Here is a 9992-nt window from a genome sequence, read left to right as displayed (position 1 = left end):
TGAGAAACCAAGTGACACTTGGAGAAGTACGAGAACTCGGGTTTATTTTACGCGGGTGGACCCAGAGGAGCTCGCACTCAAAATTCTGGGCCCCAGGTAGCGGGCTTATAGAGCTTTAATAGGGCAGTGCTGGCGGTCAGGTTCCAAGGGCTGTGCTGACTGCTGGTAGGTGGGTTTAAACTGGGAGGGGTTGCTTTAGGTGGGAACAGTGATTAGGGCAGTGCAGGGAACTTGTGGCGGGAAGCCTATTTACAGAAGCAGAAAGGGCTGGTTATTTCTTGCTCAAGCGGGGCTTCTGGTTATCTCTCAGTATTACTAGTGACTATCCATCTTTTGGGGCCTGCTGGCCTGGGCCTGTTCTGGGTAATTTTCCTCTTCAAATGAAACCCCATATTGCAGCATTTATGTCCAAGACATTTTAAATTTTGTGGGACTGATGCCCCAACAGTGGACAACTTACATTCAATAAGTAAACAACAGCAATTTAAATTGGAAACAAGTACTTTATTATGAAAATGTATGATGCTTGTCAAGCTGTAGGATATTTTGCTAAATATTATCAAACTTTATTAAATTGCCAAGTACCTGGAAACTGTCAGAAGGGAGAAAGTACATATGAAACGAAATATGACCAACTTGGAAATGTAAAATGATTATTATATTTTGTTATAAATCATTATAGCTCTTTGAGAAACTATAACACCTCAAGATACTTGAGTTCCAGGGTGCAGGCTCAGTTCTGCACAAAGCCCTTCATCCTTCTACTCTTCAGCTCTCGTTTGCAGTGTAAAGTTTTCATAACGGTGTAGTTTTAGAATACAGGTGAGGTTTGGTGGGGTGAGTTCTAGAGCTGATGGCCAAGAAAGAATTCTTGAGATGTCTTTAGTGCAAAATGGTGGTTTTATTAAAGCACAGGGATAGGACCCGTAGGCAGAAAGAGCTGCTGCTCTGGGGTTGTGAGGGGTGGCTGATTATATACCTGGGAGTTGGGAGAGGTTAGGAAAAGGGAGGTTTCAAAAGGATTTTCATACGTTAAAAAAGACTCACAGGATACCAGAGGCTTTGCCATTGTCAAGTGAAAGGTGTTTTTTCCCTCTAGCAAGGCATTAACATGGAGACAGTTGGGAGGTTCCTGGAGGAATGTCACACACATCCCATCCAGGAGTGGGCGGGAGGGGTTTGTGGGGTGTCATCTTGTGCTTTGTCCTCAGCTTGGCTTCCACTCATTACTAATATTGAGGGCTTTCACTGTTTTTTATTTTATTAAATCCAATGGTTCTTATTAAGGACATTGCTTTTTATACATAAGTCTGTGAAAGGGGCTTTCACGTGTTTACCATTGCTATAATGTGTAGAGAGAGATAGCAAGGATGTTCAATTTAATCAAGTGACACAGGCAAAACTAAGTGCGTGTAAGTGGCATACCACAGACAGAGAAAATTATGTTACTTTGTTGGGATCACCAAGGAGGGAATACATAATTCAAGCAACCAGAAAAAAATCCGTCCTACTCACAAATGGAGAAGCCAGTGGTGTCTGTATATATGACTGGCTGGATTGAACACACAAATGAAACTCAGACAAACTTCTAGTCAATTTTGAAACACTCGGTGGCAGTAGCTTTTTTCCATTTTCTCTTTTGGAACAAAGTTGGCTTGCCTGGAGAGAGCAGAAGCGAGCAGGGGCTTCTGGACTCCATGTCTGTGTTGCACATGATTACGTGTTCCTTTCCAATGACTGTTGCACAAAAGACTTAGTAGTGTCAGCTGCTCAGTGAAAAATAAAATTCTGGGGTTGAATAAATGTGAGAGATGCTGAAATGTGAGAGATTCTGCATGCTCTATTTTTCTCTTGCAAATTCCCAACATTTGTTAATATGGTAAAGACTGAGAATTCCTGCAGCAAAGAGACCTACTAAGGTATTTACAGAGCAGTTTATTTAAATTAGAGTTTCAAAACCCCATCTGTCAAGTTCTACTCAAAGTCTGTTAACTCTTTGTTGCTACGAGTAAGGTTGTAAGTGTGGAAATGGAGGGTATATATTTAGGAATTTTGATAGAAACTTGACACCCAACAACCCCATGTGTCATCAGGGGCTTCTCTAGGTGAGTAGATATGGGTCAGTTCAGGAGTTGGGGATGAGTTGCTTGCAGTGTGAGCTGCAGACTATAGGTACCACGTCACAGCGTGCAAACTCTAAGGGTGATTTTTCAACTACAGTGCATGCTTACACATCTGAGAAAATAGAAGCATTTCATCCGGAACTTTTTTTTTTTTTTACAGTTACTGCGATTTATTTTTTTTAAACAGAAAACCCTTTAATTAACATGTTTTATATTTACCGTTTATTAGCTAGTCAACATCAATATGTGAAAATAAGTGGTAAATACGCGCCTCTACGGTATGGTTTTGCATAAACTGCAATGATTCATTTGATTTGAAAAGTCATCGGTGGTTATTTCAACTGAACTACTCGTTTCTGTAAGGAGAGGCATTAGATCTGCAGTTGTGGAGCCATTGGAAAGCCCTCTGCAGACCTCGGTCCTGTGGATTTCCACGTGAATACATTCTCAAGCAGGAAATAAGGTGGCACGAACGACAGGACGTTGGACCTAGCACACCCTAAGCCAGCCCTACAGGCAGGGTTCTGAGACCACAACCCCGCGCGGTGCCTCCACCCCCGCAGGCTAGTGGGGCTGTGGCTGCCGCCCCTCCCTGCTGCTGGGAGGTGGGAGGGAGGGACCGAGGGAGAGAGGACACCAAGGCCGAGGGAGCAGGAAATAACTGACTCCTGTTTCCAAAGCGGCTGAAGCTCCTGGGGCGTGAAAGTCTCTCTTCAAGGGAAGGCGTGAAGTAGCTCACAGGTGTTTCGGAATCCTACCAGCGGAAACACTGTCTCCAAGCACAGATGTGCAGCATCCCACTCCTTTCTTCCTAGGAGTACCTGTTGCCGCTCAGTGATCTTTAGTCGCCGAAATCAGGAACACAGGCAGGCGGGGGCGCAAGGGCTAGGGCGCAAGTGAAACACGTCTTTGGTTCTCGACAAATGGCTTTGTCATCTTGACAAATGGCAAGAGAGTTGTAGCCGTAGCTGTAGCTGTTGGGCAGTCTCAGGGGCCGGTTGTTTACAATCATCTCGTCCCCCGAAATCTTGCAGAGCAGGTGGGAATTGGTGCAGTGGGCCATGGGCAGGGGCTGTGCTGCTAGTTCAGGGAGTGGCTGCACACAGGCCAATCAGGGCTCTTGGAGCTGACGTCCTCCTTGGAGCACTGTGATGTCTTTATGGCCGAGAGGCCGGCCTACAGGGTGAACACAGAGTTTTTCCCCAGCTGGTACAGCCAGTAGTTGTGCCAGAGCTGCTGGCTCAGCATCTGCCAGCGGGCTGGGTCTAGCAGGTCCCTGGAGGGCCAGATGTGTGTGTCTGGCGGGAAGGCGAGCGTGGCCATGACCTGGTGCACCTTGGCCAGCTGGCTCCCTTAAGCCTGACCAAAGTGCTCTCTTGCACGTCTCATGGCATCCGAATGGCACGTCCCTAGTTCTGCCGGATGAGTTCAGTGAACTCCTGAATACTTAGGCTAAACTCCAGGCAGCTCTTCATGCCACTCTGGCGTACCAGCTTCACTGCCGCGTTTTAGTAGCCCCGGCGCAACAGGTCCATGCGCTTCCTCTTACACAAGCTGTCTGCCGCGGGCTGGTCGCTGCTACTCCTTGAGTTGCTCGATCCTGCGCTTGCACAGCTCATCCTCCATCTGGATGGCCTCCACCACCTTCCTCTTGAGGACGCTCAACCTCTCCTCTGCGTCATCTAGAAAGCTGACCATGGAGTTCTCGGCGGGGCAGCTGCTCAAGGTCTTCTTCAGCTCGGACACCACCATAAGGATGTGACTCATCTCCAGGTCGATGTTTTTTTGAGCAGCCCAAAGGCATTTATTCAGTGTTTGGTAGGAAGTACCTTGAGGATCAGGTACTCCTGCATCTTCAGGGTCATGGAGAGCAGAGCAGCTGACTCCTATATTGTCATCTTGAATCCACTGAAACCTTAGCCACAATCATTGTAATTTAAAATCAAGCCAGTGTCAGTGAAACTAAGTGAAACTTGTATTATTTGTTTTTAATCCTAATTTGCTGATAGTGGAACAAGTTTTATTGGATTATTTTTTAACCAAGAAAAGGCACAACCTAGTGCTGAGGTGAAGTGGAGAGGACGGACGTGGTCTGAGACAATGAAGACCAAATGAGTCTGTTCTCATATTACTTGGAAGTACTATGTTTTGCATACTGAATCTGTGGTTTCTTTTCAAAGTTTTTTTAAATCAAGGTGAAGTTCACCCAACATAAAAGTAGCCATATTAAAGAGTACAAGTCACTTCATAATGTTGTACAACCTGAATTTGCTTTTATTGCTGTGGTTGAAGGTGAGAGAGCAAAACCTCCAGTGTATTATTTGCAGAGATACACTGGCTAGTGAAGCAAGGACACATTCAGAAATTTAAGTGGTTTCACAAAGGAAATGAAGAGTTGGGTTAAAACAGCAAAAAATTAGAGTAAAGTATGGAATTCAAAGGCAATAGCATCAGATGCTTAATGTTATACATCTAAATATTACACGCTAGTACTTGGATGACTTCCAATAAAGCTGAACTTCAGGCAATACTCATGAAAAATAGCTTTGATATGGTTCCTTTGAAATGCTGAGGCAAAGTACCACCAATATGACAAATACAGCTAGTGACACGCTTCTCCATTTTTCCTAATGAAAGCACAGACAATGTAAGCACAATAGTAGCCCTTTGGGTAGATGTTCAATTGAATGTGGTGGAGGCGTGAAGAAAGAACTTTGTTTTTCAGCTTCATTATTAATAAACACATAAGCTCTGAAGTGCAGGAAGTCATGAAGGATCACCTAGTTAACAAAGGTGGTTTGGAGCTGTTCAGTTTGGCATAGGAGGTCGTTCTGATGTTGAAGTGATAATGACAGGTAACTATTCTGGACCAGGTTCCAGGTAAGTCAATCCATGGCTTTTTTCCCTGAGAAAGCTTTTTTCTATCTCACAAAATGCCTGCACCTAAGTAATGTTTTTATTATTTATTTTTTAGATTTTGTTTATTTATTTGAGAAAGAGACAGAAAGCATGCACACATGCAGGGGCAGAGGGAGAGGGAGAAGCAGACTTCCTTGCTGACCAGTGATCCCATCATGGTTTTTGATCCCAGGACCCCTGGATCATGACCTCAGCCAAAGTCAGACACTTAACCAACTGAGCCACCCAGATGCCCTTAAATAATATATTTAAAGATGGGCAGATTGATTAGAAAAATAAATCCAGTATCCATGTCCTTTGTAGCTTCTCCCAACAGGAAATGGACTCCATTTTCCCCTCTGTGAATCTGGTTTGGTTTTTTACACGTGTTGGCTAATAGAATGCAGAGGAAATAAAGGCGTGTTCTGACTCTAACGCCTCATGGAAACTTGCCTCCTTCTCTCTTGGACCCCTGCCAAACCTGAGCTAGTCTAATGGGTAATGGGAGACAGAGGTCTCCATCACTTACACTCTGCCAACAGCCTACCCGCTCCCAGACAAATGACACTTCCTAGCACAACCACTCCCACACTGAGCAGCCTGCTGATAGCAACTGCCCAGGGAAGCATAACTAAGCTCGACTGAGTCTGGCCCAGAAGCCAGAACTGACCAGTTGACCCAAAAACGTGAGAACAGTCATCAACAATTATTCTAAGTCCCAGCATTTTGGGATAATGTAGTAAAAACTGTGAATTATATAAAGGTTGAGGTGTTAGCATTTTGAGATGATTCTTTTTGTGATGTACCATGAAAGTGGATCACGAAAAAACTGGTATCGTATATCTATGTGTGATGGTTTGAAACTTCTGAACAAACTTGATTGTTTTTTTAAGATGAGAAGGAAGTTTGGTCCCAACTTTTCCATGATGTAAATGGGAGAGCCAGATGTGCCTCCTTGTCTGTTAGCTTCAGCATTTTCCATGATCCTAATACTTCTCTGCAAGGAGGAAAGGCAATGTGGATTTCAATGACAGATAAAATTGAAGGGCAGAAGTAAAAGTAAGAAGTGTGGAGGAGTAATGTGTACTGACTGTGTATAGTAGGCTTGCCAGAGTTAGGAAAACAAACAAACATATACAAGGTGTCCAGTAAATTTGAATTTATATTAATAAAATACAAATAATTTTTAGTGTATGTCTCAAATATTGCATAGGGCATACTTACACTAATATATATGTATATATACATATATATAACTATAGTTATATAGTTGATCTGAAATTCAAATTTAACTGAGACTCTTGCATAATTTAAAATACATTTGTAATCATCTATGATTCTGGTTTTCCTTGCATTATTGTCATAATTCCTATGGAGCACACTGGCAAATATTAAGGGTGCCTTTCTTAGAAAAAGTGATGTCTGCTGAGTGATACATCGTGCACATGGTCATGGGTGCAAGTTGACTCAAATAGAAATTGGGGTCTAGAATGATGAAGAGGGAAGAGAAGTGAGCAAGAAGCAAATGAAATTTGTTAATGTAACAAATAAGCTGGGATTCAACAGGGGTGCCATATGGTGCCTGGGTGGCTCAGTCTGTTAAGTGTCTGCCTTTGACTCAGGTCATGATTCCAGGGTCCTGGGATCAAGTCCTCCATTGGGCTCCTTGCTCATCCAGGAGTCTGCTTCTCCCTCTCCCTCTGCTGTGCACACTCTCTTTCTGTCAAATAAATAAAATCTTAAAAAAAAACAAAACAGGGTGCCATAATGGAACACTCTTTATTTTTCATCAGGGCAAAATTGGCACATACGTGCATATATACATATACACAGACTTTAGTAGGCATATACATGTAATATATAGATTTCTTTTTCTTGGCTTAGAACATATAAAAAGAATTCTTGTATTGAATGTAAGGTCATCAGTTTTCATTCTCTATGTTGAGATTGCTCTGAAAAAAAACTGTGACGTTCTTAAAAATAGTATATCTATTCTCAGAGGCAAAGTACTCAGTAAGAAAGCTTGTCTTCAGCTATATATTTCAGCTAGTGTGTCTAGAAACTTGAATATGAACCCCATTGACTAGAAGAGAGGCTGGGTACCCACTAGAAAGGACCCTGTGACACCATGGCAAGAGTACACGGTAATGACATACCCTGTTCTTCCCCAGAGATACCCATGCCAGTTTATTCAGCTAAACAACCACTGGGAAATTGACATGTCTAAGTCATACCTGCTTCCTGGGGGCTACTTGCACCCAGTGACTGGTCCATAGGTGGCTACAAATCCAGGCTCTCTTGCCTCAAAGGTGGACTGTGCTGAGGCATCACAGTGCACTTGCTCCATCTGCCCCTTCTTGCTTCTCTTCCTCTCACAGTGTGGCTTCTGAGAGCACTTCCATTCAAACTCCTGCAGATGGTTCTCAGAGCCTGTTTCCCAGGAAACCTGACCCTTAGGAGCACATCATTCTATAATCATTAAATGATTCTCACTTGGACCAATAAAAATTAGGAGATATAGTTTTATTTTCTCAACAAGTGGTAATTTGAATGAAATTGCTTAAGGATGTTTGTTCATCACGCTTGTTGGCTCAGAGGAGTCACTGTGGGGTCTATCTCAGTGATAAGCTTGAAATCATCAAACACCCTGCCTTGCCTGCTGATTTCTTTACAATCGGTATCTAACCATCCCTGAGATAGAGCCCTGGCTAACAGGAGCTGCAAACACATCCTTTCTAACTTACTGCTGGTTTACTTACTCTATAAAGGGATATCTGAGGCAGGAATAAAGGGAGAAATAATGAAAACTTCTTCCTTCTCTCCTTCACAGATGATGACAGACTGTCTTCTGCTGCTTGAGTTAAACTTGGCCCACTGTGCATACAAAGACACTGGGTCCCATTCTTTGGGCAGGAAAAATGTAGTGGGCCTGGCTCTTGGTAGTGGGGATATGTTGCCTTTCCCAAGGTGGGGGGTGGGGTGGTGGTGCTAAATATTTTCTTTAGGTATTTAAGCAATGTTCCACATTTGGCATCTTCCTAGAGTTCCCGACTTCTTCCTTGTGTGTTAAATTTGTACTGGACACTTAAACTGGCTATCATTGCAGATATTCCAAATTCAGCATGTTTGCAAATAAACTCAATCTTTTTGTTCCTGATTGCCATCCTTGTTTATCTTGTATTCCTATCTTTTTAAAATTTTTTAGTTAAAAAAATTTTTTAAGATTATTTATTTGAGAGAGAGAGAGCGCGAGAAAGTATGAGTTGGGGGTGGGGGTGGGGCAGGGAGAGGGAGAAGGAGGCTCCCGCTGAGTAGGGAGCCTGATTCAGGGCTCGATCCCAGGACCCCAAGATCATGACCGAGCTGAAGGAAGGCACTTAACTGACTGAGCCCCCCAGGTGCCCCATTGTTTTTCTTTTTCTTTTTTCTTTTCTTTCTTCCTTCCTTCCTTCCTTCCTTCCTTTCTTTCTTTTTTTTTTTTTTTTAGATTTTATTTTTCTTTCCACACTACCCAGGGAGGGGTCAATACAATGTTGTTTTGCATTCCCGTCATAACTTAAAGGGAAACGTTCACAATGTCTGGAGCCCTTGATGTCCTGCAAATGAAGGAGGAGGATATCCCCAAATTCCTTGCAGCAGGAACCAACTTAGGCGGCACCAACCTTGACTTCCAAATGGAACAGTACATCTACAAATGGAAAAGTGATGGTATCTATATCATAAATCTCAGGAGAATCTGGGAGAAGCTTCTGCTGGCAGCTTGGGCCATTGCTGCTATTGTAAACCAAGCTGATGTCAGGTCATATCATCCAGGAATACTGGCCAGCAAACTGGGCTAAAGTTTGCTGCTGCTACTGGAGCCACTCCTATGCTGGCTGCTTCACTCCTGGAACATTCACTAACAAGATCCAGCAGCCTTCTGGGAGTCCAGACTTCTGGTGGTTACCGATCCCAGGGCTGATCACCAGCCTCTCACAGAGTCATCTTACCTGCCTACCAGCACTCTATGTAACACAGACTCTCCTCTGTGCTATGTGGACATTGTCATCCTTTGCAACAACAAGGGAAGTCGCTCAGTGGGTCTGATGTGGTGGATGCTGGCCCAGGAAGGTCCGTGCTTACGTTGGACCATTTCCCTTGAACACTCATGGGAGGTCATGCCTGATCTCTACTTCTACAGAGATCCTGAAGAGATTGAAAAGGAAACTCAGGCCACTGCTTAAAAGGCTGCGATGAAGGAGTAATTTTAAGGTGAGTGGACTGCTCTAGCTCTTGAGTTCACTGCTGTTCAACCTGAAGTCATAGACTGGTCTGAAGGTGTGCAGATGCCCTCTGTGCCCATTCAGCAGTTCCCTACTGAAGACTGGAGTGCTCAGCCTGCCACTAAAGACTGGTCTGCAGCTCCCACCGCTTAGGCCACTGAATGGGTAGGAACAACCATTGAGTGGTCTTAGCTGCTCTTGCACAAAAGCAAACAAAATGGAAATAAGGTTGATAGAAAATAAACAGTTTCTAAAAAAAAAAAAGGAGAAAAAGAAAAAAAAGGAAAAAAATAGATTTTATTTTTAAGTAATTTCTACACCAAAGTGGGCTTTGAACTCACAATGCTGAGATCAAGAGTCACATGCTCTATCAACTGAGCCAGCCAGGGGCCCCTTGTATTCCTAGTCTTGGTTGCTAGTACCTATATTCATCCTGTCCCCCCAGGTGAAAATCTGGAACTTATTCTTGACTCTTCTCTCTTCTCTTTTCTTCTCTTCTCTTCTTTCTCTTCTCTTCTCTTCTCTTCTCTTCTCTTCTCTTCTCTTCTCTTCTCTTCTCTTCTCTCCTCTCCTCTCCTCTCCTCTCCTCTTCTTTCTCTTCTCTTCCATGTAACCAGTGGTCCAGTCTTCTCTTCTCTTCTCTTCTTTTCTCTTCTCTTCTTCTTTCTCCTCTCCTCTCCTCTCCTCTCCTCTCCTCTCCTCTCCTCTC

General features: G+C 43.6%; 2 pseudogenes; one reads left to right on the top strand and one right to left on the bottom strand.

The window, feature by feature from the left end:
• Window positions 1-2964: 2964 nt before the first annotated feature.
• LOC103677111 lies at window positions 2965-4021 on the bottom strand (annotated as a pseudogene).
• A 4443-nt stretch (window positions 4022-8464) lies between these two features.
• LOC103677082 lies at window positions 8465-9558 on the top strand (annotated as a pseudogene).
• The last annotated feature ends 434 nt before the right edge of the window (window positions 9559-9992 follow it).

Source organism: Ursus maritimus, unplaced genomic scaffold (genome assembly GCF_017311325.1).
Source record: "Ursus maritimus isolate PB19 unplaced genomic scaffold, ASM1731132v1 scaffold_27, whole genome shotgun sequence".
NCBI classification, from domain to species: domain Eukaryota; kingdom Metazoa; phylum Chordata; class Mammalia; order Carnivora; family Ursidae; genus Ursus; species Ursus maritimus.
Note: the sequence above shows the minus strand (reverse complement) of the source record. Positions and strands in the feature narration are given on the sequence as shown.